This window comes from Diceros bicornis, chromosome 10, assembly GCF_020826845.1.
Source record: "Diceros bicornis minor isolate mBicDic1 chromosome 10, mDicBic1.mat.cur, whole genome shotgun sequence".
Lineage (NCBI taxonomy): Eukaryota > Metazoa > Chordata > Mammalia > Perissodactyla > Rhinocerotidae > Diceros > Diceros bicornis.
The window spans coordinates 1,766,104-1,786,676 of NC_080749.1; the positions used below are offsets into that span (position 1 = coordinate 1,766,104).

Sequence of the window (20,573 nt, forward strand, 5' to 3'; positions counted from 1 at the left end):
GAAAACATGTTGCATCAAGTGATTTATTGACACCTTAGTCTCACACCTCATCCCATTAGCCTTCAGTGAACCTCAGTGTTAACAGCCAGTGCTTTGGGCAATAAAGGAAAGTCCCTGAACCGAAGAGGGGCCGGTATCCATCATGCACCTCCTGTCCTCTGCCCAGCCAGCTCCAGAGCAGGGTCAATTTACAAGATAGGCTTTTCTCCAGGCAGCTCTGTCTTCCTCCCATCCTGTTCTCATTTAGGATGATCTCACCAAGAGCAATGAGTGGAAATTGGGAGGGAAGAGCTACAGACGGCATCTCCCAGGGGAAATTCTTTGTGTTACATGATCTAGAATATGGATAACCTGGGCCGGCCTCCTGGCTTAGTGGTTACGTGCACACTCCACTATCAGCAGCCAGGGTTCAGGTCCCGGGCGCGCACCAACACACCACTTCTCCGGCCATGCTGAGGCCACGTCCCACATACAGCAACTAGAAGGATGTGCAACTATGACATACAACTATCTACTGGGGCTTTGCGGGAAAAAAAAGGAGGAGGATTGGCCATAAATGTTAGCTCAGAGCTGGTCTTCCTCAGCAAAAAGAGGAGGATTAGCATGGATGTTAGGTCAGGGCTGATCTTCCTCACAAAAATAAATAAATAGATAGATAGATAGATAGATAGATAGATAGATAGATAGATAGATAGATAGATAGAAAGAATATGGACAGCCGGCTGCTCTAAGGTGTCCTGAAAATGGAACCCTTCCCATGTCTGCAATATCCTTCCATGTCCTCTTTCCCCTCCATCTCTCTGTTCTTGGTGGCCAAATTCCCTTGGCAATGACAACAAAAAAATGAAAGTAGGGAATAGCCCATTTCCAGTCTCAGAATTCTATGAAATTTTACTGCCTATCCCCAGTCTCCCAGGACTGAGACCCTTTTTACTCTTTTAAGATTAGATTACATTTTAATCTGCTTTAATCAAAGTTTTCTCTCATCCTTGTTATGTATATACATATTCTAATACATAATATTGAAAACATTATTTTTGGCCCTACAATTTCCAGATGGATACATGCCTTTGTAATTATGTTTATAACTCCATTAACTATAGCAATTGGCTAAGTGATGAGTAGTAATGTACTAACACAGGAAAATGGCCCATTTTTATTCAACATAAAGTTTCATGTTTTCATCAAGACAAATACCTGAATACTTAATTGTTCAGCAAAAACTCTTACTGTGTACATGTAAGCAATTACAAATCTATTGTAGTTGGTTTACCTTGTTGATTATTCTTTGTTTCTGAACTGTACATTCAGCATTTCCATGAACACTTTAGAGTCCTGCATCTTTATCCTACCATTTTAAATACTAGGTCATCGACAAAAGTCCACATGACTTGTTCAGTTGTGTGCTAGTGGGTCCTTTGTAGGGTGCCTTCCCGGGTACGTTTTCACATGCTCATTGACAAAAGTCCACATTACTTGTTCTGTTGTGTGCTAGTGGGTCCTTTGTAGGGTGTCTTCCTGGGTACCTTTTCCAATGTGAACTCCAGCTGATGGCCTTGTTACACTGATGTAAATACTGGTGTCTCCACAGATCATGGGGCCAATGATGTGGTCCTTTACAGAGTCATATATAAACTAATACTTTTCATTCAATTAGTGTAAGGAATGCTATGGAAAGTAGATTGGGGACAATTAATAAGAGAAGATTGATTATGAACATGTTGTTAGGGAGAAATATTGAACCTCTGGCTATAAAGGTTTACATTTTATGCAATTAATGAGCCACCCTAACAAACCCCGTTCATAGGCAGGGCTATATACACATAAAGGCTATAAAGGTTTATGTTTTATGCAAGTAATCAACCACCCTAGCAAACCCCGTTCATAGGCAGGGCTATATACACATATATATTAGATTAAGATTACATCATCTATTAGTTTGAATGTGCTTTTTTAAAGTACGCCTTGTTTCTCTTGCACTTTCGTACTGGGTGAAATATGGAATAGATAGAAACCGACTGGATTACTCTGGTCTGAACTCAGATCACGTAGGGCTTGAATTGTTCAACAAATGAGCCACTAACAGTGGCTACACCACTGGGATTTCCTGATGCAACATCGCGGTCATATGCCTTATTGTGGATATGGACTCTAGAATAGGATTGTTCTGTTATCCCGAGGGTAACTTGTTCTGTTGATCAACACTTTGGATCAATAAGTGATAAAATATTTTGATTAGCTGGTCTAAATTTTAATGACTCAGAGGTTATTTTCTTCTCTGAGGTCACCCCAACCAAAATTGTTAGTCCATTTAAGTTTTGTTATCCCTTGATTTGGCTTACCTTTGGTTTTTTTTTTAATTAATTGAAGCTCCATAGGGTCTTCTCGTCTTATTTTCTCATTCCTGCCTCTTCAGGGAAAGGTCAATATCACTGATTAAAAGTAAGAGAGAGTAAAACCCTCGAGTGGCCGTTCATACAAGCCCTCATTTAGACAACAAATGATGATGCTGCCTTTGCAGGGTCCAGTCACTGCGGCCTTTACACCGTGTCACTGGGCAAGCAGTGCCTGTAACACCAGAAATGCCAGAGGAGATGCTTTTGGTAAACAGGTGAGGGCTGTGTTTGCCGAGTTTCTCTTACTTTTTGAAATCTTTCCTTGAATGCCTACCTGTGTTGGGTTAACGATTAATGTAATAAATGATTATTGGGTTGAATTTATTTTATTGTCAACTTTCGGTGATTATCTGTTCTGATATAAGATTATGCAAGGAGAAATAATTCTTGTCCCTCATAGTAACAGTACTACTTCTATGAATTAATAGATTAATGCAGCATTAGATTAGGAGTTAGTTTCTGTGATTGAAATTAAGATAAGTATATTGTTGAACCTGAAGACTTTCTTAATTTGTGGCTGAATTTAGGCCAACTAGGGTATTGTTTGTACTCCCTTTCTAAGGAAGGTTGTATCCTGTATCTAAAAGGCTGTACCTCTTTAGGGCTGGGTCGTGATGAGCAGGAGGCTGAACAAGTGTGGAGCTGGCTCTGGCCCAGAGGGATGAGCAAGAGACACAGGGCACCTGTTGCCACACACAGCCGCAGCAGACATCACCCATCAGTTCATGACATGCTTGGCTGCAGAGCCACCAGTCCTCAACAATGTGCACTCCGAAGCCACTCCCGGGCAGAGCAGGGGACTGTGATGAACCCATTTGCAGTCCCTGCTCCCCTAAGATGTGCTCCAGGCCTCCTCTCCCCACTTACTTCAGCAGCTCCTCACTGTCCTCAAGACTCAGGTCTTCAAGGCCCGCCAGCAGACTGCTCCAGCAGTTCTCCTTCCTTACCATCGTCTCCCCTCACTGCTCACACTCTAGCTCCAGGGCAAGATACCTGTGGCTCCTGAGTGCTGCTCCTTGGCCTGGAAGGCTTTTCCTTCACCCCATCCACCCTGTGCACTCCTATTTACCCTTCAAGACTCGACTCCAGTGATGCTTCCTCGGGAAACCCTCCCTGACGCTCCATCTCCCCAGGCCTGCTCTGGGCCACCTCTCTGCCTCCTGCCCACGTCCATCACTGCCTGGAACCTTGCTGGGCTCCCTTGTCTGTTCTCCACATCCAGCCCAGCCCATCAGGAGGGGAGGAAATGCTTAGGCTCAGGGCAACGGAGCAGATTCCTAGACTGTGGTGACACTGCCCACCCCAGGAGAAGTCATTCTTTGGTCACTTCCAGCTTAGGCCCAATGCAGCTCAGGGGGAGCCAGGACAGGGAGGATGGCCCTGCGCTCAGCAGGTCACAGGGTCGGCCTAGGGAAAGGGCACAGGGGGCCACACACAGGGGTTCAGGACAAAACTTCAAGTCGACGATACCCTTGCTAAGGGCAGCAGGGGCCAAAGGCAGCTGCACAGCCTTTGAGATTTTCATCTGCTCAGAGAGTTCCAGGGCTGGATAGAAGGAACTCAGGAGGCCCATCTGAGGTGGAGGTCACCTCGGGGGCATGCAAGCAGAAGCTGAGGGTCCCACAGCAAGTGGAATCTGAAGAGGTGACCCTCAAATGTCTTGCAGCTCTAACGTCTCCGAGTTGGAAGTCAGTCCCCTCAGTCACAGCCTCTAGCTGCCCCCTCACAGGGCTGTGCCTCTCAAACACCGCTCCCAAGGAGAGTGGAGGCTGAGGGTGAAGGAAACCTCCTACCCGTGAGAACCACTGTGATCACAGCCTCCTGCAAGGGGCCAAGGATGATGAGCAAGGGACAGAAGGACTGACCCACACGACTTCCCCTCGGATGCTGAACATGCTTGTGATTCATGGGGCCAATCAGTATCTGTCTTCATCCTCCACTCCTCTCTCCCCAAAAGGACATGTCAGTGTTTACTATGACATCCACAGACACATCAAGGGCATCTGGGAAGAATCATGTGTACATCTGGAGAGAAGGGAACTGTGAACACCAGTAATATCTGCATCCATGTGTGCAGACACCGACATCTACATACAGCTGTCACATTCCTCCAGCAGCCCCGGAATACTCCGCAATCACGCTGGTAGGTTTTGGCACATGGGAGCCAAACCAACTGGTGGTGTCCCCGAATGCCACCACTGCTGGGGCCTACCTTGATGTTGGGGGGAGGCAGGGTGCCATGCCCCATCTCACAAAAGTCTGGCTGGTGTCCAGGAGGGTCTCACAGCCTTCGACAATCATGCCCTCCATGGCTATGTTTTCCTGGATGCTCTCTGTCTCGTTTACTTCATTGTGCATTATCCTGTGGAGACAGAAAATAAGTCAGAGACAGGCTGCCCCCGTCTCTCAGGGAGAAGGGAATGCCAGGCCTCTGGCCAGACCTAAGAAGAAGGCCTGGCACCCAGGATTCTCAGGTGGAGCCTGTGGTCACGAAGGGGGAGAGAGAATGCATATTGAATACCCACTGTGCTGGGCACTCTATGGGCATGAGCTCACATCAACCTTCTGATAGCCCAAAGAGAAAGGTGTTCTTATTTCAGAGTGAAGGAAATGGAGATTAATAGCTAGAAAACAGGTCTGATTTAAAAGTCTAAACCACGTGGAACAGAGATGGAAAAACTAGGAGGAGGATCGGAGTAGAGGAAAGAACCTTTCTTCACTATTCTGCCCCCCACACCACTACTGGCCTTATCTCCATCCATAGAACTCCACCCACCCATCCTGCCTCAGGGCCTTTGCACTTACGGTCTCCATCCCTCCCCCAATGCACGTTATACAGTTGCTTCCTTAATGTTCGGGCCCTGGAATGGCTTAGTTTTGGAACACCTGGCAATCCCACTGGCTCACAGAAAGACTGACTCCAGTAGGCTCCAGCACGTCTGGGGGGAGGAGGACACACCTTGCCCCTCAATCTGAGAATAATGACAACACTCTTATTTGTCATCTTCTGACTGCCGCAACACCCCTCCTCCAGAAGGTGGCGCCATTTAACTGCTTTTTAAAACTAGCATTGCTGGGAAAAGAGGCTTTTGAGTTGCCAACTTTGCTAAGAGCCTTGATGAGTTTTCAGGAGTCTTAGGAATTAGTAATTTTGGCGGGATGAGCGTCTGGAAAGAGTACTCCACCTACTCCAAGAAAAGTACAAAACCCCTTATTTGTCTACTGATGCCTCAAATTCTACAACCACGACCAGATCACCAAGAGGGCTGGTTAATATGCGTGGCTTACGAAGTTCTCTAGTAGACACTGTCCAACTTAACTCTCCCAGCAATGAGAGATGACACTGGTCGAGCTGGATCGGTGATTAACTAACACAGCGTGATGAGCAAATGACTGGGCCCTTCTGACCCTCAGTTTGCTCATCTGTAGAAGGTCGGAGTGAGGATGGAAGAGAATGCATTTCACGTGCTGACCTCAGGCCCAGCATATGGCAGGTGCTTGAGTAAAGGGCAGTGATCACTGTTTCTAGTATCACTGGTTGCAAAGGTGTTATTATAAAACTACTATTGTCGTTGTTTTCTGGTTATCAAACTGAAGCATGGAGATGGGGTCTCTTTCTTAGGAGCTCAGTCCCTCCATCCCAGCAATTCTCTTCTCAGCAGCCCAGGCCCTAGCCCTCTTTTGGAAGGGACAGGGTACAGGGAGGCACCTTTCAAGGATATGCTAGTTCCCTGGATATGGACTCATTTTTGCAGGTTAGCAAAGGTAAGCAGAACCATTTCTTTTGACGAGGGTGGGGATTTTGCTGAGGAGGGCTGTATTTGCTACAAACAAGGGGGCGATCCCACAGTAGCAACACGAGTTTCACTGTTAGACAAGTGCCAGATGCAGCTGCTCAGGACTGCTGCCAGCCCCGGCTGGGGTTTGTGCTGAGAGCCACACTGTCACTGCAGCTGCGGAGGAGTGCCCAGGGCTGCAGTCGGCCGGGGAAGCTGGAATTGACGACCTGGGTTACAGTGAGCCCAAGAGATGAGGTTCAGGAGAAAAAGCGGGACAAAGGCCAGAGGTAGGAGAGAGTCAGCCCCAGGGGAGGAGTGTTTCTGAGCAGAGCCAGGGAGGGTTTGTTATCTGATGGCTTCCTGCTGGGCTGGGAGCTTTCCTCAGTCCCCCAAGGGAGGGAGAGGAGGATGAAAGGGCTGCTGTCAGGGCGACAGGAAAACCCTCTTCTGTGCCACTAGGGCTGTGTTCAGGCCAGGTGCAGGTGATCAGGTGGGACAAGAGACGAGGAGGCTTCGGGAAAGGGGATCAGGGTCTTGGGACAAACGTCTTGGCACTCATGTGCCTTCCTCACCGCTGCCCACACCAGGATAGGGCATCCCGCAGGGACAAGGAGCCTCGTTGGAGCCCCAAGTCTTCTCCTTGGGGAAGTGTACAGGATTTGGCTCCTTGGGGCATGAGAGGACTGGGGTCCCCACCCCACAATGCTTTTTGTTAGTCTGCAATCACGCTCTGATTACATCTGCTCCCTGAATGAACCTCCACTCTGGGGCCTGTGCCCTGCCCTGGTCCAGCCTGGTCCTCCCTCTGCCCAGCTGGGAGACGTGGCCCTACTGGCTGCCTTTTGCTGTACTCAGGAAGCCATTTAGGACACTGAGTGGTTGGCAGGGCTGGGGACTAGACCCCACACCCTGCAGACCCACCCTCCTTTGCAGCTTCTGGCAGCCCATCACTGACTACAAGGTTGCTCATCATCTCTTGTCTTGCACAAAGTGGAGACCCCAGGGCTCAGCTCTTGGTACACATCTCGATCCTGCCTAAACTCACTCCCCTGGTGATCTCACCAGTCTTGTGACTATAATACCATCTCCGAGCTGATAGCTCCCGAATGGCTCACTCTCTTACACTCCAGACTCAAACGTCCTCCTCCATCTTGTCCTCTCCACCACTGTTGTCCATCTCAAGTTCAACATGCCCCCAGTCAAGCTCCAGTAAAACAAGAAAGACTTCCCCTCCACACCTGCCCATCCTGCCAGTTTTTCCATCTCGGTTTTGGCTGCATGCTCAGCCAAAAACTCTGGAATCACCCTTGACTCCCATCTTCTCTCTCCTCACATCTAATGCATCAGAAACTCCTGTTGGTTCCATCTTCAAAACACACCCCGAATCTGAACCTCCTCCTCACCTCCACTGCCACCACCTGGTGCAGGCCACCGTCAGCTGCTGCCTGGGCTGTTGTAGGCCCCTCCTCCCTGGTCCCTCTGCTTCTGCCCCGGCAGAGGAAGGATCCCCCGGGGTTTGGGAACAGAAAGAGGGGCAGCAGAGGGGCCTTGACCAGAGGGCTGGGGCCTCTGACACTGGACAAGTCATTGGCTTGTCCACCCATGACACTGCCTGCTGTTGACTGCAGCCTTGGGCACATGAAGGCTCGTCACCCAGGCTCCCCTCTGGGGCTCCTATACCACACGTTGTGACACACTGACACTGGAAAACAGGGGAAGTTGGCAGAGTGCCTGCGAGTCACTGGGTGGATCCCCGTCCTGGCAGATGGGCCCACGTGAGTGCCCAGGGCCCTTCCTCGAACCCCATCTGTGCCAGGGACAGCACACCACCCACACAATCCCACCAACTTTCCCCTGGGCTTGAGCTGTGAACTCCTCAGATTGCTCCAGGGGCCCTGCTTCCAGGTGGGGCAGGCTGGGGGTCCCCCAACCACCAACCCTTGGGATCCTAACCTGAACATGAGATTTTACCATCTGGGGCTCAGCAAACTTCCGCTGGGGAGCATCCTCAGTCCTGGCCTGTCCACTGGTGGGGGCACCTGGGAGCCGGGCTCACCCAGACAGCCCCCCCAGTTTAGCCCTGGCGTCGTCCAGGCTGTTGGCTTGATGTGCTCGTGAAAAGTGGGCCAGGAGCTCGTGCAGTGTCAGAATGTGCCTGGGAATCTGCAGTAGGGAGAGGCAGGGGTCAGGGACAGAGGCAAGGATGGGGAAGGACAGAGGGACAGGGAGACAGAGACAAGGAGAGAGACAGTGATGAAGCAAGTCAGAGACAGAGCAGCAACGTAGCGAGGGAGAGAGAGACAAAGGAGACAGAGAATGGTTCTCTCAGCTCCCAGCACTCCCACCAGCAGGGCTGAGGCTAGACACCCACAGCACTTTTGATCTCAGACTCTAACATGGAGCCTCTTCCAGGGTCTTGTCTGGGCCAAGAGCCCAGAGCTTGAGGTTCTAAGCTAGCAGGAGGAAGGGCCTGGAAGTGGGCTCAGGACCAGGAGCTCCCCCTCACCTTCGCACACTGCCTGCTCTGTGGAGCTGGACAGGCCTGCCATCCGCTGGGTCAGGGTCTGGCTCTAACCCCATTCTCCAGGCAGCCCAGAGCTGGGGCCTGTTAGGGCCTGGGCTGTCCCGGCCATGGCCCCCTGGTGCCCCCAGGTGTGGCTTCCTCCCAGCTGGGGCCCTCACTGACATGGTCCCCAGTAGGCTCCCCAGGCATGTGTCCTCCAGGACAGGGCTAGGTGCCAGCTGGAACATGGGGTCAGTGAGGAAGGCCTCCAGCACCCTCTCCTTGCAGTCACTTTGGCCTCATAGTGCTTCAGCAGCTTGTCAAAGTCACTGTTCTGCTTGCAGTGGGCCAGGATCTGCAGGCTGTACTGGTGGCTGGAGACCAACTCCTGAGAGAAATTGACCATCGGCAGCAGGATGGCCAACGGGCCTGCTCGGGAGATGCCCCACAAGCCCTCGGTCACCCAGCCCCACCCATGGAGGTCAGGTCCAGGTTCAGAATTCCCACCCAGAGACACCCTTGTCTTTGTGGATGACTCTGGCACCACTGCCCTATCCAGGGCCAGATAGGTGGCCCCAGGCATCGGGACTGCATCAGAGTCACAGATCTTTATAGAGATGGGGCCCTGTCTAGTCCGACACCTGTGTATTGGAAGGTCAGAGAGGGCTGTTGTGGGTGCTGTGGTGTGCCTCGCCGCCTGAGGGTCGAAGGGCCACCCAGCTCCAGAGCTTTGGGGGTTCAGCTGAGGCCTCTGTGGTAACTGAATTGCAGCTCCACTTCCCCCTCGGCCCTGGCTCTCCCAAGAGGCCTCCCTCCCAGAGGGCCCCACCAGTGACAGAAGTGACACATCCATGGTCATAAGGTGAGTCAGTAGCTGGCCTGGAACCAGGTCTCCTGAGTCCCCCATTCCAGGGCTTCCCCCACATGACATGCCCTCCCGGGTCAGGTCCCTTCAGCTGTCTGTCCCTTTATCCATGTGTCCCTGTCCTTCCATGCCTCCCCAGGTTCAGCAACTTGGGTCTGCTGCTGGCCTGCTCTGTCCCAATCTCCTGGATACACAACACCCTGCCTTCCAGCCCCTGACACACCAGCTAATCTCCCCAAACCTGCCCTTCAGTATTTGATTGGCAGAGATGGGCCCACTGAAACCTCTGCTTATAAACTCCATTAAAAAAGAAAAATGTGCTTTCTTTGCGATGAACTCTAAGTGGGAGCTTACGCAGGGCATTCCACTACCCAAGGGACAGCACCTTCAACCATGCAACTACAGGAAGTGCAGACCTCGTCTTTCTAGGGCCTCTTCTCATTGTGACCTTGGGGAAAAACGGGGCTCTCTGACTTAGGGAAGTGAACAACAAAATGTCACACTCAGTGTGGGAGAGGCACGATGCAGGGGTCCTGCTGTGCAGCCCTCGGGGCCGTCATGGCGGTACAGCGCGCAAGGAGAGCAGTGACGCAGGGTGGACGGAGTGGGAGCCTTGACCGTGCTTCTACCTTTTGTTTGTCATTCTACTTTTGGAAACCTGTCCCAAGGAGATGCTCTCTCATATGAACATTTCAGATGCAGAGATGAGTGTTTCTAGTAGCAAGAAGTTGCAACAACGTTAAGAGCCAATGATGGGAGATGGCCACATGGATGAGGGCATGCTCACAGGTACTGGAGCATCATACAGCCATCAAAAAGCATACTTTCAGCATGAGAAAACATTTGTGCTATAATGTTAAGTAAAAAAAAACACATCAAGATTCAAATTCAATATTTATGTGTGACATTATTATTATTATTTTTTTTTTGTGAGGAAGATCAGCCCTGAGCTATCATCTGCCAATCCTCCTCTTTTTTTTTTCTTTTTTTGCTGAGGAAGACTGGCCCTGGGGTAACATCCATGCCCATCTTCCTCCACTTTATATGGGATGCCGCCACAGCATGGCTTGACAAGCGGTGAGTCGGTGCGCACCCGTGATGCGAACCAGTGAACCCCGGGCCACCACAGCAGAGTGCATGCACTTAACCACTTGTGCCACCGGGCCGGCCCCTGTGACATTATGTAAATAAAACGGGGGTAAAAACCCCAAGAACTGTGCATAGAAAAAATTTTGAAGAAAACACACCAAAGTGTTTACAGTGGTTATCTTTGGGAAGCAGAACTATGGCTGTTATAGCTTTTAAAATTTTCTGCTTTTCTAGATTGTCAAATTTTCTCAAATGGGTTCATATACATAATTTTTAAAAGGGGAAAAGTAGATAAGAAAATAAAAATATCTTGCTTCGTCCTAGAAAAACAGCTTGCCAACTTGTCTTTCCTCTTCTGCTCCCTCTGAGGGATTCTGTGTGTTTTTAAGGGGCCGCTGTTACACCCCGGGAGGATGGAAGTGCCGCCAGCCTGGAGGAGTGGGCCCTGGAGAGGGGCTTCTCAGGTGGATTTGGGTGCAGGTGGGCCTGGGGACCTCTGCCAGGGCTTCCTGCTCACCCAGGCCCCAGTGGGCCAGCTGGAGATGCAGGCCTTCAGGCCTTGGTAAAGATCTGGTGCAAACACACGATGGCCTCACTGACAGAGGAGGCACAAGGTAAGCTCCCGCCACGGAGTTCCTGCCCCTCCAAGGGTCCCCCGCCCCCAAATCCAGCAGAGCTGAGGGGCCCAGAGAGAGGGCAGGGGTTGCCACCACCCGTGGGACTCTAGCAGCAAATGTCTTTCTCATGTGACACCTTATGTGAAAACCCCATCAGCGGGATACACTATGTAACTTGTGGGGTCCAGTGCAGAGCAAATAAGGACCCCTTTTTAAAAAATGATAAAATTTCAAGATGGTGACAGCAGAGCACTAAACCAAACACAAGCTTTTCTAAACATGGTCACATGCCCCAGAAGCTGGCAGAGGACAGGAGCTGCTCTCACTGCCAGCCTTCCTGGCCCCCTCAGTGCCCACCTGCTGGGGTGACCCTGAGGGATCTTAGAGGAACTCAGGGCTCTGGAGAATTCAGAGGAAATGCCACTGATGATGTGAAAAGAGCTAGGGCTTGAGACCCACACAGAGCAGGCTCAAATCTGCCCTATGCTGCTTCTGCTTCTGCAGCTGCTTCTCAGCTGTGTGACCTCTAGCAAGATGCATAACATGTCTGAACCTCAGAAAACCTCTTTTCTGTAAAATATGAAGGTGAAATGAGGTCACCCCTGCAAGTAATGGGACAATTTGAGGGCCTGTCTTGACATGAGTGCAGCCATGTTTGGCCGTTCCATTGACCTACAGCCACCAGCACACAAAGAAATATAAAGATGCTTTCTGTGTGGTGGGAACTGGCCTTTCTCCCACGGAGATAGTTGCAATTTGTAACATCTCAAGGTCCTTTGGGCATTGTAGCCTGGGACAGACTGGCCATCTGTGCTGGGCTGGGACCATAACCAGGGAAAACAATGCACGTGCACAACTGCCAGGCTGGGACAATAACCAGGAGGCTCAGTGCACATATGCCACTGATAACCATTTGTGCATGGGAACACTGAATGCTTGCTCTGTAAACTCTGTAACTGTTTACTCTGAAAACTACTGACGCTATATAAACCGCTGGAGACTGAGGCCTGGTGAGTCTCACCTGTGAAGGGGACACCTGGTCCAGGACCTTTGATGATTGGATTCCCGCCCAGCCATGTCAATTGAAGGCACTCTCCCAGCAGTGGGGTGTGGATGTTGTGAGTAACCAATCTGATGTGTACTCTTTTCAGTCAACCTCATGTCTGAATTTCTGATTGATTTGTGTCATTTCCCTTCAGTCGATGTCGATGTTTCCCTTTCCAATTGAGCTAGTGTTTTTCCCTCTTATTATTTGACCTATTCGGATCTGTTTGCGGACTATCGCCTTTACTCTCTTCTGTATAATAAAATATACCTTCAGTCCATTTGTTTGGAGTGGCAAGTTTCTTTTACATCTCCAATCGAATCCCCTGAACCGCTTAAAACAGGGCCTGGTGCAGAAGAGGTGCTCAGTAAATGCTAGCTCTCCACCACTCCCTTTTGGAGGGAAACTTAGAAAAGCAAAAACACCTGGATTCTCCCAAGCACCTGCTCTGTCACGACCTAAAGAGCCCTGGGGAACATGCCTTCTCACTGTCAGTTTAGCACCAGGCTGGGTAAGGGGCCCCTGAGTACCCCTGGCAGCCACATTTGCCATGGCTCCCCTTCCAGCACCCTCTTCCCCGCCCGTACTCCCCAGCCAGCCATCTCCAGAACACAGCCCAAGTCTCCTCTCCCAGGATGAGCTGTAAGGATGCCAGAGAGACTTCTGCTACTTCCTGCAGCCCCCTCCCCTCCCAACTGTTCCCCCTCTGCCCCTGCTCATCACTCCCAGCTCCTACCACCCTGGAGACCTGGGAACCTCCCCAATGTGTCTGGGGTTTGAGCTGAATGACAGAGGGGAAGCCAAAGGGACTCTGTCATGCACTCCATTTGTGGACAGGAAAACAGGCCCAGAGAGAAAGAGTGAACCCCTCCAGGAGTCAGGGTAGCCCCAGCCTAGGAGACTGTCCCCAATCCCTGCAGTGGTCTCTGTCTTTCTCTGCCACATCAGATGCCCCTCCCTGGTCCCATTCTCCATGTGTGCTCTCTGTTCCATCTCTCTGTGATGACCCAGCACTTTGGCTGTTGGAGACCCCTGGTGTTGTCCTCCAAGGGGAGCTGTCACAGGGGGCTGTGCCGTCTCACAGCAGTTTGTGCCCTGAGGGCAAACCCCCACCCTGGGGTCTCACTCGCTCAGTACAACAAGAGCAGGGGGTGGAAAGTGCTGAGTGGGCGCAGAGACACCTCTGAGCTAAGTGGCACACATCCAAACATAGTAGCTCAGGAAATCACAAATGTGCCACAGAGCCAGCTCTGCTCCCTTTTCAGGGCATGTGGTTTTGTCCCCTCAAGGCCACTTGCTGAACCGCAGGATGAATGGGCTCTGACAATTGAGCCAATGGAGCACTTTAAAAGCAAAATGGGACAGTTACCCGCTCTCCACTTCCGGGTTGCTAAAACTACCCTGGCCTGTGCTTGAAGAGCGGCTGAAAATATCTAATGGAGAAATATTCAGGGCCGATGCAGGCTTTTCTATTTTTTCGATTATCTGAGAACCTTGGCACATGAAATAATGGCTGTTCTTGGATCTGACCGCTAAAGAGCTAAGAGACACACACAGGCTCGTGCAGAGCTCAGAGACACGTGGATGCCCAGTCAGCACCCTCACTGCCCTGATGTCATCACCCCCATGCCAGTCTGCTCTTTGCCAGTTCTGGGATTTGCATGTAAAAGTAGTCTGTATGTAAAACTGATGGCGCTCTTCTCAGAGACATCTACAGGACATCTACTCCCCAGGGACCAGAGCAAAAACCAGACGCAGTCAGGTCAGGCGCTCTGCTCCCTGCACAGGCAACACCAGCAGTCTGGGAGTGGGATTTAAAGATCGGGCCAGGTGGGCAAAGCTCTGGAGAGCTGTGAGCCTGGGGACCCTGCAGAAGCCTTGGGCCACAGACCATCCCTGCTATGAACCAGTGTCAGGATGGAGGCAAGAGCCCCAGCCCTGCTGGGCTCGCAGAGGCTGCTTTTCTCTTACCCTGCAGGTCCCTTCTGGGGATGCATTTGCTTTGGATCCGGGTTGGCTTGGCTGACGTCCAAGGCTGGCTCAGTTGACCCTTGTCAACGATGGCGATGGAGAGTTGGGACTCGGGCTTACACCCCAACTTGACTGCTAGAGTCCAGCTCTGGCTACCCAACCTGGCTCAATGCCTGGCATCTCAGCTGAGCCCTGCCCACTTGCCATCCAACAGTGTGGCCTTCTTGGCCCATTAGAGGCAAATCCTCGTTTGCCACACCCATTAGCAGCACTGCTCATTGGCTCCTGCCACACCCCAGTCCCCTCTCTGGAGACAGTGTCTTTAATCCAGAATGCATTTAGTCAGTGCAGTCATTGATGGGGGAATTAGTCCAGGGTTTTCTCTTGTTTGTTAGCAGTCAAGGTTTTGCTAAAGATCTCTGTACTTCTTGCTTTTCCAACAGCTGCTACACAACTCAGTTCTCTCTCCATTCTCCATTCCCTCTGGCCTCTTCCAAGCCTAAGAGATGCCCATCTCTGTCTCCCTTTGTGCCAATCCTGTCAGCATGTCCTGATGGAGTCTCTGTGGTGGGCACCATGCTGGGCATGGGTGAGACACAGCCGGAGGTGGATGTCAGATCCCTTCCCTGGAGGAGCTTCCAGCCTAAGAAGGGTGTCAGATACCCACAGAGGTAACTTATACTCCAACAAGGTGAGGCCAGAACAGAGGTGTGCCCCTACTGCGGTGGGAGGGTCTCACCATGGAAACCACAAGCGCTACCCAGAGGTTTTGCAGGACAAAAAAGGAGCCCAACTGGGCTGGCCCCATGGTGTAGAAGTTAAGTGCACACCCCCTGCTGCTGGCGGCCCAGGTTTGGATCCTGGGTCTGCACCGATGCACCGCTTGTCGGGCCATGCTGTGGCGGCGTCCCATATAAAGTGGAGGAAGATGGGCACAGATGTTAGCCCAGGGCCAGTCTTCCTCAGCAAAAAGAGGAGGATTGGCATGGATGTTAGCTCAGGGCTGATCTTCCTCACACACACAAAAAAAAGGTGCACAATAGGTGTGCTATAGGATGGAAGGAATTAGAGCAGAGGGGATGGTGTGAACAAAGATGCAGAGTATGACAGGGTGTTGAGTGCAGGGCAGCAGGGGTGTGGATGGCAGGAGGAATATGGGAAACAGGACTCAAGGAATAGAGTGGGCCCTGCAGAGGGGCTGCCTCGGAAGGGGTCAAGGCGGCCCTCTCTATGTCAAAGTTGGTTTTCAACCCTGATTCCACGGCTACAGTTTTACCTTAAACCATGCATTAAGATCTCTGCAGTTTATTGCAGAGTCAGCCTTCCAGGATTCTGAGTGCTCCCAAGCCAGGAAAATACCACTACTGTCTCTAAACTCCTACCCTGCCCTTTAGGGCTGCCTAAGCCATCCCAACTTACTTCCAATCATAAATGGGAGAAAAATAGCTATTAAAACAATGAAATGGTGGCAAACTGAGGATTCTAGAGAAGTGGAGGATTCTTCCTAGAGGAGGATGCTCCCGTTGTTTTAGATGGTCCTTGGAGCTTTTTGATTACCAAAGATGGGGCCCAAGAGGGCTGTTTAGATGGGAGAGAAGAGACTGAGCAGAGCTGGATAGTTTTGCTTAATAAATTTTGTGCAGACTTTTGTTTGAGTGTGATCTCCCGTTACCTCTAGGGAGAGATGGCTGCGGGTGGGGGCTCTGGGGGTGGAGAGTATAGAAGGAGTAGAGACAAGGCCAGTGTCCTCGATGTCTGACCTGTGCACAGCCTGCTTAGAAGGGCCTAATGCCTGGTGTAAGGCTCTGCTGTTGCTGCCTTGAAATTCTTAAGAGCCCTGCATTTTCATTTTGCACTGGGCCCAGCAAAGTATTTAGCTGGTCCTGAAAAAAGGTGTAGACAAGGATATATTGGTAAAGGATTAACGACCAGCTCTCTGAAAGAAAAACTCTGACTGGTAGCACTGGCTGATTTCCATGGTGTAAACATTCTTACCTTGGCCCATTTTAAGCTACCAAAGGGTGAATAACAAGCTTGCAAGATTCTTGAAAATTTCACAACCAACTTGCAAGTTGGTATGAGCCAGCTCTGGCACATCACTGGATGGGGTAAGGGTCTTGGCAGATAAAGGGATTATGAACACCCCCACCACCAACAAAATGGCACTTGGAAGTATGTGGAGAGAGGCCAGTGTCAGGAGAGGAGGTCAGCAAGAAATCCCTGTAGCAGGAAAGGCTGAGTGACAGGAGGGCAAGGATGTCTTCTATTCACCTGTAAGCCATTTTCTGTTTCAGTACTGGAAACCCCCTCTACTGTATCTAAGCCTTTCAGAGAGTCTGGTCCATACTTGCCAGTGTCGGGGTCTTGGGAACTGAAGGAGGAGCCAGTCGGATGTCATTAGGGCTTTCGTGGATACTCTGGTTCTCCTCCTGGGACAGGGCAGGACTGTACTGCCCAGGACCCTGAAGTCGGGTGTGGTCATGTGACTCGCTTTGTCCAATGAAATGTGAGCAGAGCTGTCAGGCACCATTTGCCACATTGCTTCCCCTGCCATGGGACTAGTGAATTTCCTGATGGTGGAGCCCCGTCAGCCTGTGTCCCTGTCTCTGAGAATGTTGTGGAGCAGAACCCACACTGAACACAGTGTGAGAGAGAAAGCAATCTTTGTTGTTTTAAGCCACTGAGACTTGGGGGCTGTTTGTAATTGCAGTAGAATCTAGCTCCACCTGACGGACACATGGAGTGACCACACCGGGGTAAGGAGCAGTCAAGACTGAGTGAAGACAGCCATTGTGAGAAGTGATACAAGAAGCCAGGAGAGCAGAATTGGAAGCCAGATGTGGCCAGGAAAATGGAAGACCCTAGAAAATCCTCAGGAATATGTGGGATGGTGCCTGAGGAATTTTTCTGGCTATCAGAGGAAATCTGGCCCACGAGAGCTTGAAGCCATCCAGGTGACACAGTGGTTCCCGAACATGCACCTTTTATCTGGCCCGTCTCCCCAGCAAGGAAGGAATCAGTTGTGGGGCAGGCACAGGCCAAGGATCTACACCAGGAGACCCAAGGTTAAGCCTGGATTCCAGCGCTGGAAGTGACCTTAGAGTGACCTTGCATAAGTCCCTTCCTCTTCTGTGGACCTCAGAGTTCTCAGATCCCTCCCAGCTCTGACGTTCTAAGACCCTCTGTCTTTGTCACGGGCGTCACTCCTCACTTACTTGGCTCATCAGCGCCTCCTGCCTACCTGATGGCCTACTTCCTGGGAAATGGGCTCTGTTTCACCTTCCTGGAGCCCCTCCAGAGCACACAGGTGCCCTCTGCCCTGCAGGATATGTCTGTGTGTGTGTGAGAGAGAGACAGAGAGACAAAGAGAGAAAAGGAGGGAAGGAGGGAGGGAGAGAGAGACTACAGCCAGAAAGCTTTACCAAGCTGATCTTTCAAAGTCTTCTTTAAAAAATTTATTTGCCCTGGAGAGTAATGCACTCAGTTGGAAACATTGCTCCAAATTCCCACCAAACAGGCCTCTGCTGCCACACTGACACACACATGCACACACACACTTTCAGTCAAAACTGACCAGTTTTGTGCTCCCCAGCACCAGAGAGGGCCCTGCCCTTTGCACCCACCCCTTCTCTGGCCTACCAACCCCCAAAATCTTTCAAGGCCATATGCGACATGAACCCATACCCTCTTTGGCCATAAAATGACTCATTATCTACCTGGATTCACACCGCAAGCTCTAATATGTCACCAAGCACACTCTACTACAATCAGACCTTAAGGGTAGAAACTTCCATCTCTTTACTGTCTACCACAGAGCCTGATGTCCATTCATTCATCAAGCCCTTACAGAGTACCTACTATGTGCGAGGCAGAAGGGACAGAGTGATAAATGACTCTGCCTTCATGGAGGTCCCACCATGCCTGGTGGGGTACAGAAACCCAAGGAGCTGGCTTTGATGTGGCATGCTTAGAGTGGGAAAGCCGTTGGAGCAGGGGGCATGGAGCACATTCTGGGATGAGAGTCCCCAGGAGGAGGCATTCGAGCTTGGTAGGATTCCACCAGGCAGGGAAGCATACGGATGGCAGGGGCACTCCAAACAGAAGCCCCAGCATGTGCAAAGGCCAAGAGGTGCTCAGCCCATGACCAGGGATCACTGGCTGGAGCCCCGAGTGATGAGGGAATGTGAGCCTGGGGAACAGGATTAGGCAGTGGTCAGCTGATCTTAGGCAGTTAGTGAACAAGTGAGTGAGAGAATAACACCCTTGATCATGAAGCCACTAACTTGATACTGGTCCCTAGACCTATTCCCTGGTCCCTAGCAAGGACTCAGCTTGGTTTCAGGGATATGTGTAGGGCTAGGCTAGATCTCAGAATGAACCAGATGGTTTAGACACGGGACAAGCCCCCATCCCAGGAGCCATGTGGGAAGAGGCTACAAGTAGAGTGGGAAGACTGGCAAGTAGACACACAGACCTGGGTACTAGTCCTGCCTCTGCCACCTCCCAGCTGTGTGAGCTTGGGCAGGTGACTTGAGTTCTCTGAGCCTGCTTCCTCGTTCCATCCTATGAGGATGGTTGTGGGGACTGACTAAGGAAGCATGTCTGACAGAGCCTGGTGCAGGGTAGAAGAGGTGTGTGGAATCTGAAACTTTTGTTCAACCTCAAGTTCCAAGCTAATGTGACCATAGTTCAGAGCTTGGCAGCGGCACCATAAGGTGGAATTGGCAATTTCAGATCTTTGAACATTCCAGGCAGAGCTGGCTTCAAGGGCGTGTGATGGGGTCCTATGCTCAGAAGGCCCCATGCTTGGGGCTTCAAGTTCTGCGGTTGCCACCTTGAAGTTCTTAACCATTTCTCTTTGAATTTGTGTTTCAGGAGTAACATCTGATGGAACAATTGAGCACGCCCCAGGGGAGTGGGACTCAGCCCTCATGTGTTCCTGCCTCCTGCTGCCTCCCTGGGATTGTTTCTCAGCTGCTCGCTCCCCACATGCTGGCACCCCAGAACCCATGACCTCCTCTACCCTCTGTCTGGGAGCAAATGGGTTGAGTCAGCCAGGAAGACTCACATCCCACTGTGAGTCACCCTCCACCCTCTGCAGGGGCCTCGGGGTAGGTGAAGAAAGGGTGGGTGCAGTGCACACCCAATGCTGTCTCAGAGCAGGGGGAGGAGACAATACCTGGGCACTAGGTGGGTGACTCAGCATGGGCATCTTGCCCACCCCTCATCTAGGTACCAAGTGTATCCTGGCACAGAGGTTAGAGGAGGTTGGAGATTGATATTGGGGGGGTCACCTGTCTGCCATGGTGGGTTGGTGGGCTGTGAGAAGGGGAGGTCGACTTCCCCGACTCCACCCAGGGCCTTGCATTTTTCCCTTGCCTCAGGCCCTACAAATCATGCAGCTGAACCTGGTTAGAATCTGTTTCCATTTTCCCGTCCTCAGCTCAGCGTCCACGGTCCTCGTGTGACATGGCCAAATGGCTCTGAGCACCTGGTGAGCATGGTGAGATGAGGGGGGAGAGGCAATCACATCATTCGGCGCTGGGGTGGACAGCTGGTGAGGGGCGTCTAAGGGACAGAGAGCCAGCGCCTCCCAAGCTTTAATGTAAATGGCAATAGACTGGGATGTTCTGAAAGTGCAGATTCTGATTCTGGAGGTCTGGGCAGGGCCTGAGATTCTGCATTTCTAACATGCTCTTGCTTCATGGACCACATTTTGACTAGTGAAGTTATAGAAGGCTTAACCTAGCAACAGTGTGGCCTCCAGACTGATGTCCAGTGAGCCCCTGTAGGAGCTCTTACAACAGGCAGAGGGAACGACTGCTTGGAACTGAACCAGGAGCCCACACTATGATGACCTACCAGGACCCTGTGTCCTCGGACACTTCAGCTGATAATGTGGGAATGCTTAGTCAATGTGATCATCAGCAGAGTAACTAAAAGCTCGCCCATAAATAACCTCACTCAATCCTCACAACCTTGTCAGGCAAGTAGAGAAAGGCTGTTTTATAGATGAAGGAATGGAGGCACAGAGGATGGGGGGACGTACTCCAGGTTGCAACTGTCAAGTGGCAGAGATAGGATCTGAACTCAGATCTGACTAAGGCCCTTCCCACTCTGCCAGCATCACTAACTTTAAGTTTGGAGGCTGGCCTAGCTGTGACTGGAAGCTGGTCCCCCTGCCTGTCATGTGCCCCCTGATCCTGCAGGAGCCTGGAGTGTGAGGTGCTGGGCCTGTGCCTTGGGCCTCCTGGCCAGCCTCCTCTGCACCCCTAGCCAGCAGTCACCTCTGCCTTCAGCCGCTTGAT

General features: G+C 51.3%; 1 long non-coding RNA gene across 1 annotated transcript; it reads right to left on the minus strand.

The window, feature by feature from the left end:
• Positions 1-1,568: 1,568 nt before the first annotated feature.
• On the minus strand, positions 1,569-20,573 carry LOC131410589 (uncharacterized). Its single transcript, XR_009221349.1, has 4 exons — positions 20,553-20,573; positions 4,609-4,758; positions 2,343-2,432; positions 1,569-1,668 (listed from the first exon to the last, which is right to left on the minus strand). It is a non-coding gene; the product is annotated as an uncharacterized LOC131410589 (long non-coding RNA).